Source organism: Pongo pygmaeus, chromosome 1 (assembly GCF_028885625.2).
Source record: "Pongo pygmaeus isolate AG05252 chromosome 1, NHGRI_mPonPyg2-v2.0_pri, whole genome shotgun sequence".
In the NCBI taxonomy this organism is placed as follows: domain Eukaryota; kingdom Metazoa; phylum Chordata; class Mammalia; order Primates; family Hominidae; genus Pongo; species Pongo pygmaeus.
The window spans coordinates 106,183,198-106,200,508 of NC_072373.2; positions in this window are offsets into that span (position 1 = coordinate 106,183,198).

Sequence of the window (17,311 nt, forward strand, 5' to 3'; positions counted from 1 at the left end):
TTTGGGAATGCATTGAGGCCTTTGATGAAATAGGAAACATCTTCAGATAAAACTAGAAAGAAACTTTTTGAGAAATTTTTGTGTGATGTGCACATTCATCTCATAGAGTTAAATATTTCTCAGGATTCAGCAATTTGGAAACACTGTTTTTGTCCATTCTCTGAATAGACATTGTGGATCTCATTGAGGCCAATGGCAAAAAAGTGAATATCCCAGGATAAAAACTAGAAGGAAGCTATCTGAGAAACCGTTTTGTGATGTGTGCATTCATCTCACAGAGCTAAACGTTATTTCATTGGCAGTATGGAAACACTGTTTTGGTAGAATCTGTAAAAGGATATTTTGGAGCACATTGAGGCCTATGGTGAAAAGGAAGTATCTTCAGATAAAAAGAGAAGGAAGGCTTCTGAGTAACTGCTTTGTGAAGTTTGCAATAATCTCACAGTGTTAAATATTTCTTAGGATACAGCAGTTTAGAAACACTGTTTTTGTCCATTCTGAGAATGGACATTTGGGAGATCATTGATGCCAATTGTGAAAAAGTGATTATCCCAGGGTAAATACTAGAAGGAAGCTATGTGAGAAACTGCATTGCAATGTGTGCATTTATCTCACAGAGTTAAAATTTTCCTTTCATTCAGCAGTTTTTAAACACTGTTTTGGTTGAATCTGTGAAGGGATATTTGGCAGCACATTGAGGCTTATGGTGAAAAAGGAAATATCTTCAGATAAAAACTAGAAAAAGTCTTTCTGAGAAACTGCTTTATGATGTGAGCATTCATCTCACAGAGTTAAACATTTCTTTGTATTCAGCAGTTTGTAAACACTGTTTTTCTCCATTCTGTGAATGGACATTATGGAGCTCATTGAGGCCACTGGAGAAAAAGTGAATATCCCAGGATAAAAACTAGAATGAATCCATCTCAGAAACTGCTTTGTGATGTGGGCATTCATCTCCTAGGGTTAAATCTTTCTTCTCATTCATCAGTTTGGAATCCCTGTTTTGCAGTATCTGCCAAATGAAGTTTGGGAGGGCATTGAGGCCTTTGATGAAATGAGAAATACCTTCAGAAAAAAACTAGAATGAATGTTGCTGAGAAACTGCTTTGTGAAGTCTGCATGCATCTCAAAGAATTAAATGTTTCTTTTGAATCAGCTGTTTGGAAACACTGCTTTGTCCATTCTGCAAATGGACTTTTGGGAGCTCATTCAGACCACTGACAAAAAAGGGAATATCCCAGGATAAAAACTAGAAGGAAGCTATCTGAGAAACCACTTGTGAGGTTTTCATTCATGTTGCAGAGTTAAAGATTTCTTTTCATTCAGCATTTTGGAAACATTGTTTAGGTTGAATCTGCAAAGGGATATTTGGGAGCACATTGAAGCCTATGGTGAAATAGGAAATAACTTCAGATGAAAACTAGAAAGAAACTTTCTGAGAGACTGCTTTGTGATGTGTGCATTCATCTCACAGAGTTAAACGTTTCTTTGGATTCAGCAGTTTGGAAACACTGTTCTTGTCCATTCTGTGAATGGACATTTGGGAGCTCATTGAGATCAATGGCAATAAAGCAAATAGCCCAGGATAAATACTAGACGGAAGCTATCTGAGAAACCGCTCTCTGTAGTGTGCATTAGTCTTCTAGATTTAAAGTTTTCGTTTCATTCAGCAGTTTGTAAACACTATTTTCATAGAATCTTGGGTTATTTGGGAGCACATTGAGGCCTATGGTGAAAAAGGAAATCTCTTCAGTTGAAAACAAAAAGAAGGTTTCTGAGAAACTACTTTGTGATGCGTGCATTCATCCCAGAGACTTAAACGTTTATATATATTCAACTGTTTGGAAACAGTGTTTTTGTTCATTCTGCGATTGGACATTTGGGACCTCATTGAGGCCAATGGTGAAAAAGCAAACGTCTCAGGATACATACTAGATGGAAGCAATCTGAGAAACCACGTTGTGATGTGTGCATTCATCTTTCAGAGTTAAACTTTTCTTCTAATTCAGCACTTTGGAATCACTGCTTTGGTAGGATCTGCAAAGGGATATTTGGGAGCACATTGAGGCTTATGGGGAAAAAAGGTAATAGAAGCTTTCTGAGAAACTGCTTTGTAATGTGTGCATTCATATCACAGAGGTAAACGTTATTTTGCATTCAGCAGTTTGGAAGCACTGTTTTTGACTATTCTGTTAATGGACATTTGGGAACTCATTTAGCCCAATTGGAAGATGGTGAATATCCCAGGATGAAAACTTCAAGGAACTTGGAAGATGGTGAATATCCCAGGATGAAAACTTCAAGGAAACTATCTGGGAAAGATATTTGTGGTGAGTGCACTCATCTTACAAAGTGGAATCTTTCTTTTAATTCAGCAGTTTGGAAACAGCTTTTTAGTAGAATCTCTGAAGGAATATTTTGGTGTGCATTGAGGCCTATCTTGAAAAATGAAATATCTTCAGATAATAACTAGAAAAACTTTTTGAGAAATTGCTTTGTGGTGTGTGCATTCATCTCATAGAGGTAAATGTTTCTTTGGGTTCTGCAGTTTGGAAAAGCTGTTTTTTCCCATTCTGCAATTGAAGATTTGGGAGCTAATTGATGTCAATGGTGAAAAAGTGAATATCCTGGGATATAAACTACAAGGAAGCTATCTGAGAAATTGCTCTGTGATGTGTGCATTCATCTCACAGAGTTAAACCTTTCTTTTCATTCAGCAGTTTGGAAACAATGTTTTTGTAGAATCTGCAAAGGGATATTTGGGAGCCATTTGAGACCTTTGGTGTAAAATGAAATATCTTCAGATAAAAATATGAAAGAAGCTTTCTTAGGAACGTCTTTGTGACGTGTGCATTCATCTGAAAGAGATAAAACTTCCTTTAGATTCAGATGTTTGGAAACACTGTTTTTTTTTTCCATTCTGTGTATGGACATTTGGGAGCTCCTTGAGGCCAAAGGAGAAAAAGCGAATATCCCAGGATAAAACCTAGAAGGAAGCTATCTGAGGAACTGTTTTGTGATGTGTGCATTCATCTTCCAGAGTTAAACCTTTCTTTTCATTCAGCAGTATGGAATCACTGTTTTTGCAGTATCTTCGAAGGGAAATTTGGGGAGGGCATTGAGGCCTTTGATGAAATGGGAAATATCTTCACATTAAAACTAGAAAGAAGCATTCTGAGAAACCGCTTTCTGATGTGTGCATTCATCTCACAGAATTAAAACCTCCTTGCATTCAGCAGTTTGGAAACACTGTTTTGTACATCTCAGAGAGTTTAATTTTCTTTCATTCAGCAGTTTGGAAACACTGTATTGGCAGAGTCTGTGAAGGAATATTGGGAGCACATAGAGTCCTATGTTGAAAAAGGAAATACCTTCAGATAAAAACTAGGAAGAAGCTTTCTGAGAATTGGCATTGGGATGTGTGCATTCACCTCACAGAGTTAAACCTTTCTTTGGATTAAGCAGTTTGGAAACTCAGGTTTTGTAAATGTACATTTCAGAGTGCTGTGAAGCTAATGGCAAAAAAGTGAATATCCCAGGATGCAAACTAGAAGGAAGTTATCTAAGAAACCACTTTGTGGTGTGAACATTCATCTCGCAGATGTCAAACTTTGTTTTAATTCAGCAGCTTGGAAACATTGTTTTTGTAGAATCTCTGAAGTGATATTTGGGAGCACATTGAAGCCTATGGTGAAAAACGAATTACCTTCAGATAAAAACTAGAGAGAAGCTTTCTGAGAATTGGCTTTTTGATGTGTGCATTCATCTCACAGAGTTCAACCTTTCTTTGTATTCAGCAGTTTGGAAACACAGTTTTTGTAAATGTACATTTTGAAGCTCTGTGAGGCCAATGGCAAAAAATCGAATATCCCAGTGTAAAAACTAGAAGGAAACTATCTGAGAAACCGTGTTGTGATGTGTGCATTCATCTCAAAGAGTTAAAACTTTCTTTGAATTCAGCAGTTTTAAGATTTTTTTCCATTCTGTGAATGGACCTTATTTAGCTGGTATAGTCCTATGGTAAAAAGGCAAATAGCCCAGGATAAAAACTGGATGGAAACTATCTGAGAAAGCTCTTTGTGATGTGTGCATTCATCACACAGAGCAAAACCTTTTCTTTATTTTAGCATGTTGGAAACACTCTTTTGTTACAATCTGCCAAGGGATATTTGGGAGCACATTGAAGCCTATGGTGAAAAAGGAAATATCTTCAGATAAAAACAAAAAAAGAAGTTTTCTGAGAAAATGCTTTGCAATGTGGACATTCATCTCACAGTGTTAAATGATTCTTTGGATTAAGGAGTTTGTAAACACTGTTTTTTTTTTTTCCATTATGTGAATGGACATTTGGAAGCTCATTGAGGTCAATGGCAAAAAAGCAAATATTCCAGGATAAAAACTAGAATGTAGCTATCTGAGAAACTGCTGTGTGACGTGTGCATTTATCTCATAGAGTTAAAACTTTCTTCTTATTCAGCAGTTTGGAAACACTGTTTTGGTAGAATCTGTGAAAGGATATTTGCGAGTGCATTGAGGCCTCTTGTGGAAAAGAAAATATATTCAGATAAAAATTACATAGAAACTTTTTGAGAAACTGCTTTGTGACGTGTGCATTCATCTCACAGAATTAAACCTTTCTTTGGATTCTGCACTTTGAAAAAACTGTTTTTGTCCATTCTGTGATTGGACATTTTGGAAGCTCATTTAGGTCAAGGATGAAAAAGCAAATATCCCAGGATATAAAATGCAAGGCAGCTATCTGAGAAAGCTCTTTGAGATATATGCATTCATCTCACAAAGTTAAACTTTTCTTTTCGTTCAGCAGTTTGGAAACAATGTTTTTGTAGAATCTGCAAAGGGATATTTGGGAGTGCTTTGAGGCTATAGTGAAAAAGGAAATCTCTTCAGATAAAAACTAGAAAGAATCTTTGAGAGACTCCTTTGTGATGTGTACATTCATCACACAGAGATAGATCTTACTTTGGATTCACCAGTTTGGAAATACTATTTTTGTCCATTGAATGGACATTTGGGAACTCATTGAGGCCAACGGTGAAAAAGCGAATATCCCAGGATAAAAATTAGAAGGAAGCCATATGAGAAACCACTTTGTGATGTGTGCATTCATCTCCTAGAGTTAAAACTTTGTTTTCATTCAGCAGTATGAAATCACTGTTTTTGCAGTATCTGTTAAGAGAAATTTGGGAGTGCATTGAGGCCTTTGATGAAATTGGAAATATCTTCAGATTAAAACTAGGAAGAAGCCTTCTGAGAAACTGCTTTTTGATATGTGCATTCATCTCACAGACTTAAAGGTTTCTTACAATTCAGCAGTTTGGAAACACTGTTTTTGTCCATTCTGAGAATGAACATTTGGAGGCTCGTTGAGGCCAAGGGGGAAAACAAAATATCCCAAGATAAAAACTAGAAGGAAGCTATCTGAGAAACCTCTTTTTAATGTGTGCATACATTTCATAGAGTTTAACTTTTCTTTCACACAGCAGTTTGGAAACACTGTTTTGGTAGAATCTGCAAAGGGATATTGGGAGTGCATAGAGGACAATGGCAAAAAAGTGAATATCCCAGGATAAAAACTAGAAGGAAGCTATCTGAGAAACTGTTGTATGGTGTGAACATTCATCTTGCAGATTAAACCTTTGTTTTAATTCAGCAGTTTGGAAACACTGTTTTCATAGAATCTCCAAAGTGATATTTGGAAGCGCATTGAAGTCTATGGTGAAAAACAAATTATCTTCAGATAAAAACTAGAAAGAAGCTTTCTGAGAAATGGCTTTGTGATGTGTGCATTCACCTCACAGAGTTCAACGTTGCTTTGGATTCCACAGTTTGGAAGCAGTTTTTGTCCATTCTGCAAAAGGACATTTTGGAGCTCTTTGAGGCCAATGGTGAAAAAGCAAATATCCCAGGAAAAAAAAAAGGAAGCTATCTGAGAAACCTCATTGGGATGTTTGCAATCATCTCAAAGAGTGAAAATTTTCTTTGAATTCAGCAGTATGGAAATTTTTTTTACATTCTGTGAATGGACATTTTTGAGCTCATTGAGGCCAATGGTGAAAAATTGAATAGGATTTTCATCCAGGATAAAAACTGGATGGAAGTTATCTGAGAAAGCTTTTTGTTATGTGCACATTCATCTCACAGAGTAAAACCATCTTTTCATTTCGCAGTTTGGAAACACTGTTTTGGTAGAACCTGCAAAGGGATATTTGGTAGCTTATTGAGGATTATGGTGAAAAAGGAAATATCTTCACATAAAAACTAGATAGAAGTTTTCTGAGAAGCTGCTTTATGATGTGGATATTCACCTCACAGAGATAAATGATTCTTTGGTTAAGCAGTTTGGAAACACTGTTTTTTTTCCATTCTGCAAATGGACATTTGGAAGCTCTTTGAGGCCAATGGCGAAAAAGTGAACATCCCAGGATAAAAACTAGAAGGAAGCTATCTGAAAAACCGCTTTGTGATGTGTGCATTCATCTTGCAGAGTTAAACCTTCCTTTTCATTCAGCAGTTTCAAAATGCTGTTTTGGTAGAATCTGCGAAAGGATATTTGGGAGCACTTTGAGGCCTATGGTGAAAGAGGAAATATCTTCAGATAAAGACTAGAAAGAATCTTTCTGAGAAACTGCTATGTGATGTGTGCATTTATCTCACAGAGTTAAAACTGTCTTTGACTTCAGCAGTTTGGAAAATGTTTTTGTCAATTCTGTGAATGGAAATTTGGGAGCTCATTGGGGTCAAAGGTGAAAAAGCAAATATCAAAAGATAATAACTAGAAGGAAGCTGTCTGAGAAATCACTTTGATGTGTGCATTCATCTCACAGAGTAAAACCTTTCTTTTCATTCAGCAGTTTGGAAACACTGTTTTTTTAGAATCTGTGAATGGATATTTGGGAGCACATTGAGGCCTAGGGTGAAAAAGGAAATATCTTCACATAAAAACTAATAAGAAGCCTTCTGAGAAACTGCTTTGTGATGTGTGCACTCATCTTAGAGAGTTAAACTTTCTTTGGATTCTTTCAGTTTCCCTTCACAGATACTGCAAAAACAGTGCTTCAAGCTGCTGAATGAAAATAAATGTTTTACTCTAGGAGACGTATGCACACATCCAAAGCAGTTTCTGAGATAGCTTCCTTCTAGTTTTTATCCTGGGATATTCGTTTTCACCTTTGTATTAATTGAACTCTCACATATCCCTCTGCAGATACTACAAAAACAGTGATTTCAAACTGCTGAATGAAAAGAAATGTTTAACTCTGTGAGATCAATATTCACAACACAAAGTGGCTTCTCAGATAGCTTCCTTCTAGTTTTTATCCTGGGATATTCTCTTTTTTTCTTTTGACCTCAATGAGCTCCTAAATGTCCATTCGCAGAAAGGACAAAAACAGTGTTTACAAACTGCTTAAAGAAAAGGAAGGTTTAACTCTGAGAGATGAATTCACACATCACAAAGTGGTTTCTCAGATAGCTTCCTTCTAGTTTTCATCATGGGATGTTCACATTTTTGCCATTTGCCTCAATAATTTCCCAAATGTTCATTCTTAGAATGGACAAAAATAGTGTTTCCAAACAGATGAATCAAAAGGAAAGTTTAATTATGTGAGATGAATGCACACATCACAAAGCAGTTTCTCAGAAAGATTCCTTCTAGTTTTTATCTGAAGATATTTGCTTTTTCACCATAGGCCACAATGTCCTCCCAACTATCCTTTTGCAGATACTGCAAAAACAGTGATTCCAAACTGTGGAATGAAAAGAAAGGTTTCACCCTAAGAGATGAATGCACACATCAAAAAGTGGTTTCTTAATGTAAATTGACAAAATGGACAAAAACAGTGTTTCCAGACAGATGATTCCAAAGAAACTCAACTTAACTCTGTGAGTTGAGTGCACACATCACAAAGCAGTTTCTCAGAAGGCAACTTTCTAGTTTTTATCTGAAGATATTTCCTTTTTAAACATAGGCCTCAAATCACTCCCAAATATCCTTTCAAAGATTCTACAAAAACATTGTTTCCAAACTGCTGAATGAAAAGTTTTCACTCTGTGAGATAAATGCACACATCACAACGTGGTTTCTCAGTTAGCTTCCTTCTATTATTTATCCTGGGATATTCACTTCTTCACCTTTTGCCCCAGTGAGTTCCCAAATGTCTATTCACAGAATGGACAAAAACAGTGTTTCCAGACTGCTGAATCAAAAGAAAGGTTAAACTTGTGAGATGAATGCACATATCACAAAGCAGTTTCTCAGATACCTTCCTTCTAGTATTTATCCCATGATATTTGCTTTTTCACCATTGGCCTTAAAGAACACCAACATGTCTATTCGCAGAAAGAACAAAAATATTGTTTCCAAACTGCTGGGTCCAAAGAAATGTTTAACTCTGTGAGATGAATGCACACATCACAAAGCAGTTTATTGGAAAGCTTCTTTCTAGTTTTTATCTGAAGATAATTACTTTTTCACCATAGGCCCCAGTGAGCTCACAGATTATACCAAAACAGTGTTTCCAAACTGCTGAAAGAAAAGAAAGTTTTAACTCTGAGAGATGAATGCACACATCACAATGCAGTTTCCCAGGTAGCTTCCTTACAGTATTCGTCCTGGGATAATCACTTTTTCTCCATTGACCTTAATGACCACTAAAATGTACATTCACAGAATGGACAAAGACAGTGTTTCCAAACTGCTGAACCAAAAGAAAGGTTAATCTCAGTGAGATGAATGGACACATTACAAAGCAGTTTCTCAGAAAGCTTCTTTCTAGTTTTTTTGAAGACAATTTTTATTTCACCAAAGGCCTTTATGCACTCCCCAATTGCCCTAGGTAGATACTGCAAAAACAGTGATTTCAAACTGCTGAATCAAAAGAAAGTTTCAACTCTGTGAGATGAATGCACACATAACAAGTAGTTTCTCAGAAAGATTATATTTAGTTTTCATCTGAAGATATTTTGTTTTTCACCATAGGTCTCAATGAGCTCCCAAATATCACTTCATTTTTACTGCCAAAACAGTGATTCCAAATTGCAAAATGAAAAGAATGGTTTCCCCCTAGATGATGAATGTGCAAATCACAAAGTGGCTTCTCAGATAGCTTCCTTCTAGTATTTATCCTGTGATATTTGATTTTTCATCATTGGCCTCATTGAGCTCCCAAATGTACACTCACAGAATAGAAAAAAATAGTGTTCCCAAACTGCTTAATCCAAAGAAAAGTTTAATTCTGTGAGATGAATGCATGCATCACAGAGCAGATTCTTAGAAAGATTCTAGTTTGTATCTAAATATATTTCCTATTTCATCAAAGGCCTCAATGCACTCCCGAATTTCCCTTCATAGATACTGCAAAACAGTTATTCCAAGCTGCTGAATGAAAGGAACAGTTTAACCCTAGGACATGAATGTACACATCACAAAGGGGATTCACAGATAGCTTTCCTCTAGTATTTATCCTGGGATATTCACTTTTTCACCATTGGCCTTAATGAGAACCCACATGTCCATTCACTGAACGGACAACAATATTGTTTCCAAACTGCTGGGTCCTTAGAAACCTTTAACTCTGTGAGATGAATGCACACATCCCAAAGCAGTTTCTAAGAAAGTTTCTTTCCAGTTTTTATCTGAAGATATTTCCTCTTTCCTCAAAGGCCTCTATGAGCTCCTAAATTTCCCTACATAGATACTGCAAAAACTGTGATTCCAAAATGCTGAATGAAAAGAAAGGTTTAACTCTAGAAGATGAATGCATACATCACAACGCAGTTTCTCAGATAGCTTCCTTCTAGTTTTATCTTTGGATATTCACTTTTTCACCATTGGCCGCAAGAGTTCCCAAATGTCCTTTTGCAGAATGGACAAAAACAGTGTTTCCAGACTACTGAATCAAACGAAAGTTTTAACTCTGTGAGATGAGTGCACACATCACACAGCAGTTTCTCAGAAAGCTTCTTTCTACTTTTCATCTGAAGATATTTCCTATTTCATCAAAGCCCTCAATGTGCTCCCCAGTTTCCCTACACAGACTGCAAAAACAATCATTCAATACTGCTGAATGAAATGAAAGGTTTAATTCTAGGAGTTGAAAGCACACATCACAAAGCAGTTTCTCAGATAGCTTCTTTCTAGTTTGTATCCTGGGATCTTTGATTTTTCATCATTGGCCTCAATGAGCTTCCAAATGTCCTTTTGCAGAATAGACAAAATAGTGTTTCCAAACTGCTGAATCTGAAGCAAGGTTTAACTGTGTGAGTTGAATGCACATGTCACAAAGCACTTTTTCAGAATGCTTCTTTCTCATTGTCATCTGAAGAAATTTCATTTTTCAACATATGTGTCAGTGCACCCTCTAATATCCCTTCGCAGATCCTACCAAAACAGTGTTTCCAAACTGCTGAATGAAAAGAAAGGTTTACCTCTATGAGATGAATGCACACATCACAAAGTGCTATCTCAGATAGCTTCCTTCCAGATTTTATTCTGAGATATTCACTTTCTCACCATTGGCCTCAATGAATTTGCAAATGTCCATCTGCAGAATGGACATAAACAGTGTTTCCAAACTCCTGAATCCAAAGAAAATTTTAACTCTTTGAGATGGATGCACACATAACAAAGCAGTTTCTCAGAAAGATTCTAGTTTTTATCTGAAGATATTTCCTTCACCATAAGCCTCAATGTGCTACCAAATATCCCTTCACAGATCCTACAAAAACAGTGTATCCAAACTGCTGAGTGAAAAGGAAAGTTTAACTCTGTGAGATGAATGCACACATCATAATGTGGTTTCTCAGATAGCTTCCTTCTAGTATTTATCCTGACATATTTGCTTTTCACCATTGGCCTCAATGAGCTCCCAAATGTCCATTTGCAGAATGGACAAAAACAGTGTTTCCAAAGTGCTGAATCCAAAGAAAGTTATAACTCTCTGAGATGAATACACACATCACAAAGAAGTTTCTCAGAAAGATTCTGTCCAGTTTTTATCTGAAGATATTTCCTTTTTCTACCAAAACAGTGTTTCCAAACAGTTGAATGAAAACAAGAGTTTATCTCTGCAAGATGAATGCACACATCACAAGGCGGTTTCTCTTATAGCTTCCTTCTGTTTTTCTTGCAATTGGCCTCTATGAGTTCCCAAATGTCCATTCGCAGAATGGAGGAAAACAGTGTTTCTGAAGTGCTGAATCAAAAGAAAGTTATAACTCTGTAAGATGAATACAAACTTCACAAAGGAGTTTCTCAGAAAGATTCTTTCTAGTTTTTATCTGAATATATTTCCTTTTTCACCATAGGCCTCAATGCACTCCCAAATATCCTTTCACAGATACTGCAAAAACAGTGATTCTAAACTGCTGAATTAAAGGAAAGGTTTAACATTTGAAGATGAATGCACACATCACAAAGTTGTTTCTCAGATAGCTTCCTTCTAGTTTTTTTCCTGGGATATTTGCTTTTTCACCACTGGCCCCAAAGAGTTCCCAAATGTCCATTAGCACAATGGACAAAAACAGTGCTTGCAAACTGCTGAATCTAAAGGAAGTTTTAACTCTGTGAGATAAATGCATACATCAGAAATCAGATTTTCAGAAAGATTCTTTCTAGTTTTTATCTGAATGTATTTCCTTTTTCAACATAGGTCTCAATGCCCTCCCAAATATCCCTTTGCAGAATCTACCAAAACATTGTTTCCAAACTACTGAATGAAAAGAAAGCTTTCACTCTGTGAGATGAATTCACCCATCCCAAGCCAGTTTCTCAGATAACTTCCTTCTAGTCTTTATCCTAGGATATTTGCTTTTTTACCATTGGCCTCAATAAGTTCCCATATGTCCATTCCCGAAAGGACAAAAACAGTGTTTCCAAACATATGAAAAAAAGAAAGATTTAACTCTCTGTGATGAACGGGTGCATCACAAAACATTTTATCCAAAGATTCCTTCTAGATTTTATCTGAAGATATTTCTTTTTTCACCATAGGCTTCAATCCTCTAAAAAATATTCCATTGCAGATACTTAAAAAACAGTGATTCTAAATCCTGAATCAAAAGAAACATTTAACTCTAGTAGATGAATGCACACATCACAAAGCAGTTTCTCGGATAGCTCACTTCTAATTGTTATCCTGGGATACTCACTTCTTCCCCATTGGCCTCAATGAGTACCCAAATGTCCATTTTCAGAATGGACAAAAATAATGTTTCCAAACTGCTGAATTCAAAGAATGGTTTAACTGTGAGATGAATGCACACATCACAAAGCAGTTTCTCAGAAGCCTTTTTTCTAGTTTTTATGTGAAGATATTTCCTTTTTCACCATAGGCCTCAATGCACTCCCAATATCCCTTTGCAGATTCTGCCAAAACCGTGTTTCCAAACTGCTGAATTAAAAGATTTAACTCTGTGTGATGAATGCACAAATTACAAAGCTGGTTCTCAGATATCTTCCTTCTAGTTTTTATCCTGGGATATACACTTTTCTGCCATTGGCCTCAATAAGTTCCCAAATGTCCATTTGCAGAAGGGACAAAAACAGTGTTTCAGAACAGATAAATCCAAATAAACATTTAACTCTGTGAGATGAATGCACACATCACAAAGCAGTTTCTCAGAGATATTCTTTCTACTTTTTATCGAAGATATTTGTTATTTAATCAAATGCCTCAACATGCTTTCAAATTTGCCGTCACAGATAATGAAAAAACAGTGATTCCAAACTGCAGAATGAAAAGAAAAGTTTAATTCTGGGAGATGAATGCACACATGACAGAGCAGTTTCTCTGATAGCTTCCTTCTAGTTTTTATCCTGGGATTTTCCCTTTTTCTCCATTGGCTTCAATGAGTTTCCAAAGTCCTTTCACAGATTGGACAAAAACAGTGTTTCCTAACTGCTGAATCCAAAAAAAAAAACGTTTAAATCAGTGAGATTAATGCACACATTAAAGAAGCAGTTACTCAGGAAGCTTCTTTCTATTTTCCCTCTGAAGATATTTCCTATTCATCAAAGGCCTCAATGTGCTCCCAAATTTCCCTCTGCAGGTACTGCAAAAACAGTGATTCCAAACTGCTGAATGAAAAGAGGTGTTAAACACTAGGTGATGAATGCAAACATCACAAAGCAGTTTCTCAAATAGCTTCCTTCTAGTTTTTCTCCTGGGATATTCCCTTTATCACCATTGGCCTCAGTGAGTTCCCAAATGTCCATTCGCAGAATGGACAAAAAGTTTTTCAAAACACCTGAAGGCAAAGAATGTTTTAACACTGTGACATGAATGCACACATTTCAAAGCAGTTTCTCAGAAAGCATCTTTCTACTTTTTATCTGAAGTTATTTCCTTTTTCACCGTAAGACAATTTGCTCCCAAATATCCCTTCACAGATTCTACTGAAACAGTGTTTCCAAACTGCTGAATTAAAAGAAAAGCTTAATTCTGTGAGATGAATGCACACTTTACAACGCAGTTTCTGAGAGGTTCCTTCAAGTATTTATCTTCGGATATTCAGTTTTTTGCCATTGGTCTCAATGAGCTCCCAAATGTCCAATCACAGAGTGCCCAAAAAAAGTATTTCCAAACTGTTGACTCCAAAGAAATGTTTAAGTCTGTGAGATGAATGCCCATATCACAAAGCAGCTTCTCAGAAAGCTTCTTTCTAGTTTTTATCTGAAGATATTTCCTATTTCATCAAAAGTATCAATACGCTCTCAAATATCCCTTTGCAGATTCTACCAAATCCGTGTTTCCAAACTGCTGAATGAAAGAAAGTTTTAACTATGTGAGATGAATGCACCCATCACAAATCATCACTCAGATAGTTTCTTTCTAGTTTTTATCCTGGGATATTTATTTTTTTGCTATTGGCATTTATGTACTCCCAAATGTCCAGAATGGAAAAAAACAGTGTTCCCAAACTGCTGAATCAAAAGAAATTTTTAAGTCGTAAGATGAATGCACACATCACCAAGCAGGTTCTCAGAAAGCTTCCTTCTAGTTTTTATCTGAAGATATTTCCTTTTTCACAATAGAACTCAAAGCCTTCCAAAATATCTCTTCACAGATTCTACTAAAACAGTGTTTCCAAACTGCTGAATGAAGTTTAACTCTGTGAGATGAATCCACACATCACAACAAAGTTTCTCAGATAGCTTTCCTTCTAGTATTTATCCTGGGATATTCACTTTTTTGCCTTTGACTGCAATCAGCTCCCAAATGTACATTCACTGAAGGGACAAATACGGTGTTTCCAAACTGCTGAATCCAAAGAAACATTTAACTCTGTGAGATGAGTGCACAAGTCAAAAAGCAGTTTCTCAGAAAGATTCTTTCTAGTTTTTATCTGAGGATATATCCTTTTTCACCATAGGCATCAATGTGCTCTCAAATATACCTTTGCAGATTCTACCAAAACAGTGTTTCCAAACTACTGAATGAAAAGAAACGTCTAACTCTGCAAGATGAATGCACATATCACACCACGATTTCTCAGATAAATTCACTCTACTTTTTATGCTGGGATATTCACTTTTTTGCCATTGGCCTCAATGAGTTCCCAAATGTCGAGTTCCTAAACAGATAAATACAAAGAAAGGTTTAACTCTGTGAGAAGAATGCACACATCAAAAAGCAGTTTCTCAGAAAGCTTCTTTCGAGTTTTTATCTGAAGATATTTCCTTTTTCACCATAGGCCTCAATACACTCCCAAATGTACCTTCACAGATTCTAGCAAAACAGTGTTACCAAACTACTGAATGAAAAGAAAGGTTTAGCTCTGTGAGATGTATGCACACATCACAAAGCAGTTTCTCAGATAGCTTCCTTCTAGTATTTATTCTGGGATAATTGCTTTTTCACCATTGGCCTCAATGAGCTCCCAAATGTCCATTCACATAATGGACAAAATCTGTGTTTCCAAACTGCTGAATCCAAAGAAACGCTTACATCTGATGAGTGCTCACATCACAAAGCAGTTTCTCAGAATGCTTCTTTCTAGTTTTTATCTGAAGATATTTCCTATTTCATCAAAGGACTCAAAACACTCCCAAATTTCCCTTTGCAGATACTACAAAAACACGGATATCAAACTGCTGAATGAAAAGAAAGGTTTAACTCTAGGAGACGAATGCACTCATCACAAAGCAGTTTCTCAGACAGCTTCCTTCTCATATTTATCCTGGGATATTCCCTTTTTCGCCCTTGGCTTCTATTAGCTCCCAAAAGTCCATTTGCAGAATGGACAAATACAGTGTTTCTGAACTGCTGAATCCAAAGAAACATTTAATTCTGTGAGATGAATGCCCACATCACAAAGTAGTTTCTCAGAAAGCTTCTTTCTAGTTTTTATCTGAAGACATTTCGTATTTCATCAAAGGCCTCAAAGTGTTCTCAGATTTACCTTTAAAGATACTGCAGAAACTGTGATTCCAAGCTGCTGAATCAAACAAGGGTTTAGCTCTGTGAGATGAATGCCCACATCACAAAGTGGTTTCTCAGATAGCTTCCTTCTAGTTTTTATCCTGGGATATTCCCTTTTTTGGCTTTAGCCTCAATGAGTTCCTAAATGTCCTTTCACAGAATGGAAAAAACAGTGTTTCCAAACTGCTGAATCAAAAGTAAGGTTTACCTATGTTAGATGAATGCACACATCACAAAGCAGTTACTCAGAAATACTCTATCTAGTTTTCATCTGGATATATTTCCTTTTTCATCATAGGCCTCATTGTGCTCCCAAGTATCCCTTCACAGATTCTACCAAAACAGTTTTTCAAAACCGCTGAATGGAAAGGAAGCTTTAACTTTATGATATGAATGTGCACATCACAAAGTTCGTTCTCAGGTTGCTTCCTTCTAGTTTTAATTCTGGAATATTCATTTTTTCATCATTGGCCTCAATGAGTTCCCAAATGTCTATTCACAGAATGGAGAAAAACAGTGTTTCCAAACAGATGAATCCAAAGAAAGGTTTAACTCTGTGAGATGAATGCACACATCACAAAGCAGTTTCTCAGAAACTTTTTTTCTAGTTTATATCTGAAGATATTTCCATTTGCACCATACAGCTCAATGTGCTCAAAAATATCCCTACATATATTCTACAAAAACAGTGTTTCCAAAATGCTAAGTGAAAAGAAAGCTTTAACTCTGTGACATGAATGCAGACATCACAAAGCTGTTTCTCAGATAGCTTCCTTCTAGTTTTCATCCTGGGATATTCACTTTTACGCCATTGGCCTCAAAGAGCTCCCAAATGTCCATTCACAGAACGCACAAAAGCAGTGTTTCCAAACTGCTGAATCCAAAGAAACGTTTCACTCTGTGTGATGAATGTGCACACCACAAAGCAGTTTCTCAGAAAGCTTCTTACTAGTTTTTTCTGAAGATATATCCTTTTTCACTATACGCATCAATGTTCTCCCAAATATCCATTCACAGATTCTACCAAAACAGGGTACCCAAAGTGCTGAATGAAAAGAAAAGTTTAAATCTGCGAGATGAATTCAGACATCACAAAGCAGTGCCTCAGATAGCTTCCTTCTAGTATTTATCCTCAGAATTTTCGCTATTTCGCCATTGTCCTCAATGAGCTCCTAAATAACCATTGGCAGAATGGACAAAAACAGTGTTTTCAAACTGCTGAATCCAAAGAAATGTTTAACTCTGTGAGATGAATACACACATCACAAAGCAGGCTGTCAGAAAAATTCTTTCTAATTTTTACCTGAAGATATTTCCCATATCATCAAAGGCCCAAAGCACTCCAAAATTTCCCTACACAAATACTGCACGAACAGTCTTTCCAAACTGCTGAATGAAAAGAAAGCTTCAACTCTAGATGAATGCACACATCACCAAGTGGTATCTCAGGTAGCTTCCTTTCAGTTTTTATCCTGTGATATTCACTTTTTCATCAGTGGCCCAAATGAGCTCTCTAAAGTCCATTCACAAAATGGGCAAAACAGTGTTTCCAAACTACTGAATCAAAAGAAAGTTTTAACTCTGTGAGATGAATGCACACATTCAGGGCACTTTCTCAGAAATATTCCTTCTAGTTTTTATCTGAAGATATTTCCTTTTTCACCATAGGACTTATGTGCTCCCACATATCCCTTCGTGGATTCTACCAAAACAGTATTTCCAAACGGCTCAATGAAAATAAAAGTTTAACTCTGCAACATGAATGTACACAGCATGATGTGGTTTCTCAGATAGCTTCCTGCTAGCATTTACCCTGGGATATTCCCTTTTTCACTTGGCACCACTGAGCTCCAAAATGTCCATTCACAGAA